A 10,324-nucleotide genomic window follows, 5' to 3' on the forward strand; every position below is an offset into this window, starting at 1 on the left:
TCAATTTTCAATTACAATGGAAGGAGGCTGCGGAGGTGCATCATCTCGAGCTCGGAAGGGAAAGCAAATAATGAATCTGCGGGAGGAGGACCCCAACATTCAATTCACCGATGATGAGATCGAGTATCTTCCAAATTCGACACTCGAAACACAAGGAAGTACCGATGCAATTACTTCTAAGGTTCGGGAACTTCCTCCTCTAAAGTCTTCTATTTTCACTAAACATTTTGAGAAGGTCACTCTTCCGTCGGGAGAAATGCGTGCAAAATGTAAGAACTGCAATGCTTCCTACAAATTCCAAGCCGGCGGCGGCTATGAGTCGTTGAAACGAAGCACCCGACGGAATATGGACTCGACCGTTCTCAAACACAATTATCAAGATTTTCTTCAACTAGCGGTAGTACTGATTTCGGTTTATTTTTATATTCGGATAATAAATTAAGAGAATCATTAGCTAAATTTGTTTCCGTAGAATATCTTTCTTTTAGATTTGGATCTAAATGCACATTTGAAGATTTTTGTAAAGAATCTCTTAATCCATGTGCTAAACGTGTTCCTAGGACTACACTTACTCGTACAATTAAAAAATTAGTAAAACAAGGAAAAAAGAATTTAATTGATGAATTTAGTAAATTAGATAATAAAGTTTCTTTATGTTCCGATATTTGGAGTGATCATTGGCAAACACATTCGTATATGGGTGTGACTTGCCATTGGATCGATAACTCTTGGAACCTCCAAAAAAGATTATTAGCTTATATAGTTTTTGATGAATCACATAATACTCATAATATCACACAATTATTTTGTTTAATTTTAGAAGAATATGGTTTAACTCATAAAATATTTTCAATATCATTAGATAATGCTAGTTCCAATACCGCTTGTATAGACGATCTAAAATTTGTTTGTCAACCTATTATTGGAGGTTTATTTTTTCATATTCGTTGTGTATGCCATGTTTTAAATTTATGTGTTCAAGATGGTTTAAAAATTTTAGAAAGTTATATTAAACCAATTAGAATTGCAATTTCTTATTTATGGTCTCATCCATCTATAATGAAACAATGGGGTAGGTTTTGTAAAATTAATGGTATGAGACCTAAAAAATTTCCACGTGATGTACCAACACGTTGGAATTCAACATACCAATTATTACAAGATTCATTTCAATATAAATAATTATTATGTTCATTTTTTGCACAAAACACTAATACTAATATATATTTATTTTCACAACAATGGAATATTTGTAGTAGTATTTGTGAAATTTTAAAAGTATTTAATGATGCAACCGAACAACTTTCCGGTGTTTATTATCTCACTGCTCAATTAGTTTTAAAAATTTTTTCTAATATAGTATTAGTTTTAAATGAACATATTAATAATGAATCTTTATCTCCTTGCATCTTAGCTATGAAAACTAAATGGGAAAAATATTTTTATTTAATTTTTGAAATTTATTTAATTGCATTTGCTTTAGATCCTAGATTTAAATTAGAAGTTTTACAAGAAATGTTAACTTTATATTATGACGCTTTAATTCCAATTAAAGATTCTTTTTCCCCTGATCCAGTTAATATTATATGTAATGTTAGAATTTATTTATATGATATTTATAATCAATATTATGCAAAATATGGAACACAAATTAATATTTCTGAAATACAACAAACTACTAGTAGTAATTTAAAACATACAAAAGCACAACTCTTATTAAAAGAACGGATAAAACGCCCACAAGTTCAACACAGGAACTTGAGAATTATTTTACGACTTCTTTTGATTTTAATGAAGCAGATAGCGAAAACTTCGATATTTTAAAGTGGTGGCCACAGAAGGCTCAAAGCTTTCTCGTTCTCTCCGTGATCGCAAAAGAAATTTTAGCTTGCCCAGTGTCAACTGTTGCTATGGAGCAGACGTTCAGTGTCGACGGCAACATATTAGATGAACGACGATAAACTTTGTCTCCCGACTCATTGGAAGGCCAAGCATTACTAGACGATTAGACCAGAGCGGAGAAAAGAATCCAAGGAATGCAATTTTCAGATGACGAAGTTGAAGATTTTGATACTGAAGGAACAAATACGACAGGAACAGGAAATGGTAGTGAGTGAAAATGTAAAAGGATAAAAATGTAAAAGAAAATATAAAAGGATAAAAATTAAAAGAACTACGTGGGCTTTGATTCCCCTAAAGGGATACGTAGGCAACTTAAATAAGTGCAAGCTCTTTTTCCAATAAATTTTAATTTTTAATTTTTAATGTTTAATTTTTAATTTTTTTAACATAATAATCTTGAACCGTGGCAAACCGTGACGAACCGTGAACCGAACTGTAACCGTCTTGGGCGATTAAGGTTAAGGGTCGACCTTGTTAGGATCGATGGTCCTCGGCTAGAGAGGGGGGTGTGAATAGCCGCCCCAAATCGTTCGCGTTTCTTTCTACAAACTAGGGTTAGCGCAGCGGAAAATAACACGTAGAAACGAAGGAAAAGAAAACCAAACCTTAACACAAGGATGTAACGAGGTTCGGAGATGATACTCCTACTCCTCGACGTGTCCGTAAGGTGGACGAGCCCTATCAATCCGTCGGTGGATGAGACCCCGGAGAACCGGCTAATATAAACTCCTTCGGGGTGGAGAAACCTCACCACAATCTTTGCAACAGTAATAAGGAGTACAAGAAGAACAAGAACACAAGAACAACAGGAATGTAAAAACACTTGCTTGCCTCTTGTTGTCGATTGGAACCCAGATGAAACAGCAGCTTCTAGGATCCAAACTCAGCTAGAAAACCAGCAGGAAACTCACGCAGAGCTTCAGCACAATGAGAGCTCAGCAAAGCTCTAATCGCAGCAGTGTTGAAGAAGAAGCACTAGAAGCAGAGGCTCGATCTCCTTTTATAACCTGCGAAGAATAAGACACAGGAACTAGCCGTTGTGTCGCAACGGCTAGGACCTGGACCGATCAGGCTCCACCCTGATCGGTCCAGAGCCTCTCTGATCGGTCATGGGACCGATCAGGCTCTAGTCTGATCGGTCCCCAGACCGATCAGCCATATCTTCACAGAGCCACTGATCGTGCTCTGATCGGTCTGTGGACCGATCAGGCTCTAGGCTGATCGGTCCCCAGACCGATCAGCCAACTCTCTGTGAGAGTTGGCTCGTCTCTGATCGATCTCCAGACCAATCAGAAAAACCTCAGTAAGCCACTGATCGTTATCTGATCGGTCACCAGATCGATCAGATAGCCAGCGTATCGCTGGATCGATCCACTGATCGATCCAGAGCTTGGTTTTTGCCCAAACCAAGTCCAAACCAACATCCGGTCAATCTTGACCTGTTGGTACAATCCGGTCACTCCCTTGACCTACTTGGACTTCTCATCACCAGATGTCCGATCACCCTTGATCCATCTGGATTTTCCCTTGCCCGGCTTCACTCACCAGGACTTTCACCTAGCTTCACTCACTAGGGTTTTCACCTGGCTTCACTCACCAGGATTTCCACAACTGCCTGGCTTCACTCACCAGGACTTTCACCTTCACCTAGCTTCACTCACTAGGATTTTCACCTGGCTTCACTCACCAGGATTTCCCGACTGCCTGGCTTCACTCACCAGGACTTTTCCCCGTGCCAAACTCCCTGTTTGGACTTTCCCCGTGCCAAGCCTCCATACTTGGACTTTTCGCGTGCCAAGCTCCCTGCTTGGACTTTTCCAGTGCTAAGTCTCCATACTTGGACTTTTCCAGTGCCAAGCTCCCTGCTTGGACTTTTCCCGAATCAGGTCAACCAGGTCAACCTTGACCTACGGTTGCACCAATAACCTCCCAAACATCTATTCTTGTCCCATATCAAGAATAGAACTCTCTCACGAGTGTCAAACATCAACATGCAACTCAACTAGGTCAACCTTGACCTAAGGTTGCATCGACAATCTTCCTAAGTCAAATATCAAAATACAACTCGAGTCAAGTCACCTCGAGTCGGGTCAACCAGGTCAACCTTGACCTAAGGTTGCACCAACAATCTCCCCCTTTTTGATGTTTGACAAAACCCATAATCAAGTTAGGTTAACCCGATAACCTAACTTAGGTTTTCCAATGTTCTTCCTTGAACATTCTTCCAAAACCTACACTCTCCCCCTTGGGACATCTCTCCCCCTTTTTGACACACATCAAAAAGAGGGACTCAAGGTCAAGAGTTTCTTCCTAATGAAAGTCTCATACCTTTCATTGAAACCCTTAATTTCCCCCTTGAAACTAAACTCAACACTCAATTTAGTGATAATCCCATATCACTAATCCTCGAAAGTCTTAAGGAGTAAAAACTCCCCCTAAAGGTCAACTCCCCCTTGACCATTGCACGAACAATGTCTTGGAGAGTTTCAAACCTTTAGAAACCCGAAACTCACTCCCAAAAACTGAAATTTCAGACACCTGCTGAAAATCAGAAACTGGCACGCGCTGATCGGTCCTCAGACCGATCAGAAGCCCCATGGATCGGTCCCCAGACCGATCCACGCTTCACTGATCGCACTGGATCGTCACTGATCGGTCACCAGACCGATCAGGCCTTCCCTGGATCGGTCCGGTGACCGATCCAGCCTCTGAAATCAGAGATTTCTGATTTTCTCCCCGGGAGAAGTTCAGAAACTCACAGAAAATTACAGAAAATTCCAAAAATTACGAAACTTTGAGGATACATTCCTCATATCATACACTATCAAGGAAAAATAGTTTTCTATGAAAATAGTTTCCATTTTCAATCTTGATACAAAGTTCAAAAACTTTGAAATAGTTCAAGTTTAACTCAACTTTGTATCACAATGTTCAATGATGAATGCTATCACTAGGAAAGCTTCATCAAGGTTTTTCAAATCAATTTTAAAATGCTTTTAAACCCTTTAATTTGGGACCATAATCTTAGGGCTAAATGTACATGACTTGTACACAAGCTTTCCCTATGATCCCCCATTTAGAATTAGGCTCATCTAGGTACAAGAACCATGCACCTTGATCCTAACTCATCATCCTAATATCTCACACACATCTAAGGTGTATCAAACACATTCAAGTCAATTTTGATGTGAGATATGGGTTTAGGTTAGCTTAATCTAAGTTCTCATGCATTTTTCTAAAACAACAACTTGATCTCCATATCAAATTGTGTTGTTTATCCTTAGATCAATTTCATTGATTATAAATGCAAGAAATGATGACATGGCATAAAATGATATCATACATAATAACATGTGCCAATGTCATGATGTCATGGCATAAAGTATGAAACTTTAACTAAGGCATGACATATAACTAACCTAAGCATTATCATGACATTTTAAATGATCATAAAATAAATATGATGTCATGACATGGCATATGGCAAACAATACATGGCAAATAGCATATAAAGGTATAGAAAATACCTAATTCTAGTCTTAGTTGCAATTTTTGATAATTTTGATCATTTTGCCATAAATTCTATATTCCTAAGTGTAATGGACCTAAAATCAAATACAAAAGATTTTTAGATCACTATGTGCCAATTAGATTGACTCTAGAAAACTCCTTAATTGAGATTGGCACATCCTAATCACCTTAGGAATAATTTTCCATTTCATTTTCAAGGCTTGATTACACCTTGAAAATTCCTCAAATGCCACCTTTTGCTATGAATAGATTAACTATCTATCCAAATAAGGTTGGCACACTCTAATCCATCTAGCGTGATGAAATCACGCTCCTAGGAACCCAATACCTATTTGAGCTCATTGGGTTCACTAAATATTCACTAGAGATGACTTCCCTAGCAACCCTCCTAATGACCCTCCTAGGCTTTAAAGCCTTGGTCATTTGGGACTCATCAAGATCAACTCTAGGGGTGACTCCCCTTGTGACCTTGGTGATGGTCTTCCTAGCCCTAGATTTTGTTCCATAATCGAATGGAACATTATGATAAGTGGGCTTGACCACTTGGGACTTAGGTTTGTGACCCAAACCTTTCTTGTCCTTGGATATTGGTTTTTGACCCTTAAACCCTAGAGATGACTTCTCCAAGTTCTTAAGAGCCTTTTCCAAAGTATCAAGTCTTGACCTCAAGACTTGATTCTCTTCTCTAATACCTCAAACTTTAATTTATCATTTTCTTTGAGGTATTCCTAGGCATATGTCTAGATGATTTGGGATTTCTACCTAGGTTATCCTTAACCTTAGATGAGTTGATCCTAGGGTTGGCTTTCCTAGTGTTATCCTTATCTAGGCTCACATGTTTGGCACCTAAGCATGTGTATCGATTTTTATAATTATCATGCTTATCATTATTGTCAATTGCAATCAAACTACTAGCATGCATCTTACTAGTATTGCAATAATGAGCCTTAAAGGTTACCTTAGGGTTTGCCTTAGCTCCCCCTATCGATGTGCTCGTCTTCTTGTCCTTGTGAGGTTGCCTCCCCCTCGGACATTGACTCCGATAATGTCCCCTTTGCTTGCATTGGAAGCACACCACGTGCTCCTTGCCCTTGCGTGTTGGGACTCCGACTTCCTTGACCTTTGGCGCCGGTGGAGTCTTCCTAACCCTCCTTGGACACTTACTCTTGTAATGTCCATACTCCCTACACTCAAAGCACATTATACGTAATTTACAAGAAATTAAATTGCTTGAGTTACCTAGGGTTGAGGATGGTTGAACGCTCTCTCCTTCATCCCTTCCGGAGGTAGAAGCTTCTTCTCCTTGCTCCGAACTTGAAGAGGAACACTCCTCCTCTTCTTCTTTCGATGTTGAGTAACCCTCAACTTCTAATTCCTCTCCTCCATGATGTGAGCTCCTTGGCTCACTTGACTCCTTTTCATGGCTTGAAGTGGAGTTCCCCTCATGGAACTTAGCCAATTTGTTCCACAATTCCTTGGCATTGTTGTATCCACCTATCTTACATAGAACATCATTAGGTAAAGAAAATTCAAAAATTTTCAATACCTCATCGTTGACTAGGGATTGGTGGACTTGTTCCTTGGTCCACTCCTTCTTCTCTAGGGTTTCTCCTTTCTTGTCCATTGGAGGCTTGAAACCTAATTGTACACAACTCCAATTTTCAATGTTAGTCATAAGGAAATATTTCATCCTTACCTTCCAATACGCGAAGTCATCGCGATCGTAGAAGGGTGGAATTGTGATGTCTTCTCCGAGTTGATCCATCTCTAGCTCGTGCTCCCCCGGGTGTTGATCCAACGAAGAGCGACCTTGCTCTGATACCACTTGTTAGGATCGATGGTCCTCGGCTAGAGAGGGGGGTGTGAATAGCCGCCCCAAATCGTTCGCGTTTCTTTCTACAAACTAGGGTTAGCGCAGCGGAAAATAACACGTAGAAACGAAGGAAAAGAAAACCAAACCTTAACACAAGGATGTAACGAGGTTCGGAGATGATACTCCTACTCCTCGACGTGTCCGTAAGGTGGACGAGCCCTATCAATCCGTCGGTGGATGAGACCCCGGAGAACCGGCTAATATAAACTCCTTCGGGGTGGAGAAACCTCACCACAATCTTTGCAACAGTAATAAGGAGTACAAGAAGAACAAGAACACAAGAACAACAGGAATGTAAAAACACTTGCTTGCCTCTTGTTGTCGATTGGAACCCAGATGAAACAGCAGCTTCTAGGATCCAAACTCAGCTAGAAAACCAGCAGGAAACTCACGCAGAGCTTCAGCACAATGAGAGCTCAGCAAAGCTCTAATCGCAGCAGTGTTGAAGAAGAAGCACTAGAAGCAGAGGCTCGATCTCCTTTTATAACCTGCGAAGAATAAGACACAGGAACTAGCCGTTGTGTCGCAACGGCTAGGACCTGGACCGATCAGGCTCCACCCTGATCGGTCCAGAGCCTCTCTGATCGGTCATGGGACCGATCAGGCTCTAGTCTGATCGGTCCCCAGACATCTTCACAGAGCCATCGATCGTGCTCGATCGGTCCGTGGACCGATCGGGCTCTAGGCTGATCGGTCCCCAGACCGATCAGCCAACTCTCTGTGAGAGTTGGCTCGTCTCTGATCGATCTCCAGACCAATCAGAAAAACCTCAGTAAGCCACTGATCGTTATCTGATCGGTCACCAGATCGATCAGATAGCCAGCGTATCGCTGGATCGATCCACTGATCGATCCAGAGCTTGGTTTTTGCCCAAACCAAGTCCAAACCAACATCCGGTCAATCTTGACCTGTTGGTACAATCCGGTCACTCCCTTGACCTACTTGGACTTCTCATCACCAGATGTCCGATCACCCTTGATCCATCTGGATTTTCCCTTGCCCGGCTTCACTCACCAGGACTTTCACCTAGCTTCACTCACTAGGGTTTTCACCTGGCTTCACTCACCAGGATTTCCACAACTGCCTGGCTTCACTCACCAGGACTTTCACCTTCACCTAGCTTCACTCACTAGGATTTTCACCTGGCTTCACTCACCAGGATTTCCCGACTGCCTGGCTTCACTCACCAGGACTTTTCCCCGTGCCAAACTCCCTGTTTGGACTTTCCCCGTGCCAAGCCTCCATACTTGGACTTTTCGCGTGCCAAGCTCTCTGCTTGGACTTTTCCAGTGCCAAGTCTCCATACTTGGACTTTTCCAGTGCCAAGCTCCCTGCTTGGACTTTTCCCGAATCAGGTCAACCAGGTCAACCTTGACCTACGGTTGCACCAATAACCTCCCAAACATCTATTCTTGTCCCATATCAAGAATAGAACTCTCTCACGAGTGTCAAACATCAACATGCAACTCAACTAGGTCAACCTTGACCTAAGGTTGCATCGACAATCTTCCTAAGTCAAATATCAAAATACAACTCGAGTCAAGTCACCTCGAGTCGGGTCAACCAGGTCAACCTTGACCTAAGGTTGCACCAACAGACCTGCCTGGAACCGTCGAACCGGCGGTTCCGAACCATCAGTTTCGAACCGTGGTCAGGTCTAGGAGAAAGGTTGTTGTTGGGAGAAAGGCTGCGTGCGTAAGAAAATTAGGGCTCAACCATAACTTTTATCCAAGGCTACTGATGGAATCAAAATTCTGTCAGTATTTTTGTCGGTAAAATGTACCGACAGAATTGTATTTCCATTAAAAAATTCTGACAAAATTTTGATTTTATCGGTAATTCTAGACGGGGTTACCGATGGAACCACTATTCCGTCGGCCCTCTCATGATCGAATCAAAATCCTAATTTACTCAAGCTACCGACGGAATTGGGATTCCATCGGGAAATGCTTCCAATGGAATCATAATTTCATCAGTAGCTCCGGGAAATTAGGATTTCAATTCTCACCTCCTAACAGAATCTCAAATCTATCGAGGGTTACTGACGGAACCCCAATTCCGTCGAGGTAGTGCGATGTAATACAAATTCTATCGTAATACCCCAATGGAATATAATTTATATCAATAATTCTGTCAGTATTCTCGATTTTTTTTAGTGAAATAGAAAGATTGATATATTATATGGAAATGAAGGTTGAGTTATAATTTAAACACAAAAGTAAAAAAAAAATGAGAATATTAACTAAGAAAAGAAAGATAAAAAAATACCAACAATTTTAAAATTAGTATAAAATTTATTTAAGTTTAGGAGTAATATAATACTATAGGATAGAATTTAATAAGTTAAAAGATGAGTGAGTCCATAAGACTTAATTTTTTTTATTATTGTATATCCTCGGCGTATTGCTTTACTTCATGTTTGAAAGCTTTTTATGAATAAACTCATTATCCAAATCAAGTAATGACATGGATCGGTTTGGGTAAATTGAAGTTACATGGGGGGTAATTAGCAATTAATTAACCACAAATGACCTCTCACCTACCTGCTAAACACATCTGTATTTATACCAGCAAAGTTCCTTCTTCCTCATATCTCCCTCCCTCCACGCTACAGTCTTTGAAGAAGACTCCATCCACATCACACTACAAAAATATCTAAGAATAATAACAGAATTACTGACGGAATTAATTTCTGTCTGTAAATACCGAGTTTCGTCGATAGGGTTAGTCATAACTAGAAAATCTTAGTTTTACTAATAGATTTATCGATCGAATATATGTTCCATTGGTAATATTAAATAGGAATCACTGACAGAATCACTATTTCGTCGATAATACCAAATAGGAATTACCGATGGAATACCTTTTCTATCAGTATTATAGGGATTACGACAGGTATCAAGTTTCATCGGTAATATCGACGGATCCCCGATGGACATAATTCCGTTGGTAAGTTTGCAGAAAATTCTAGGGCACAATCCCAAACTTTCTTCACGTGTGCGTTCGATCCCCAATCCC

Source organism: Zingiber officinale, chromosome 6A (assembly GCF_018446385.1).
Source record: "Zingiber officinale cultivar Zhangliang chromosome 6A, Zo_v1.1, whole genome shotgun sequence".
NCBI classification, from domain to species: Eukaryota; Viridiplantae; Streptophyta; class Magnoliopsida; order Zingiberales; family Zingiberaceae; genus Zingiber; species Zingiber officinale.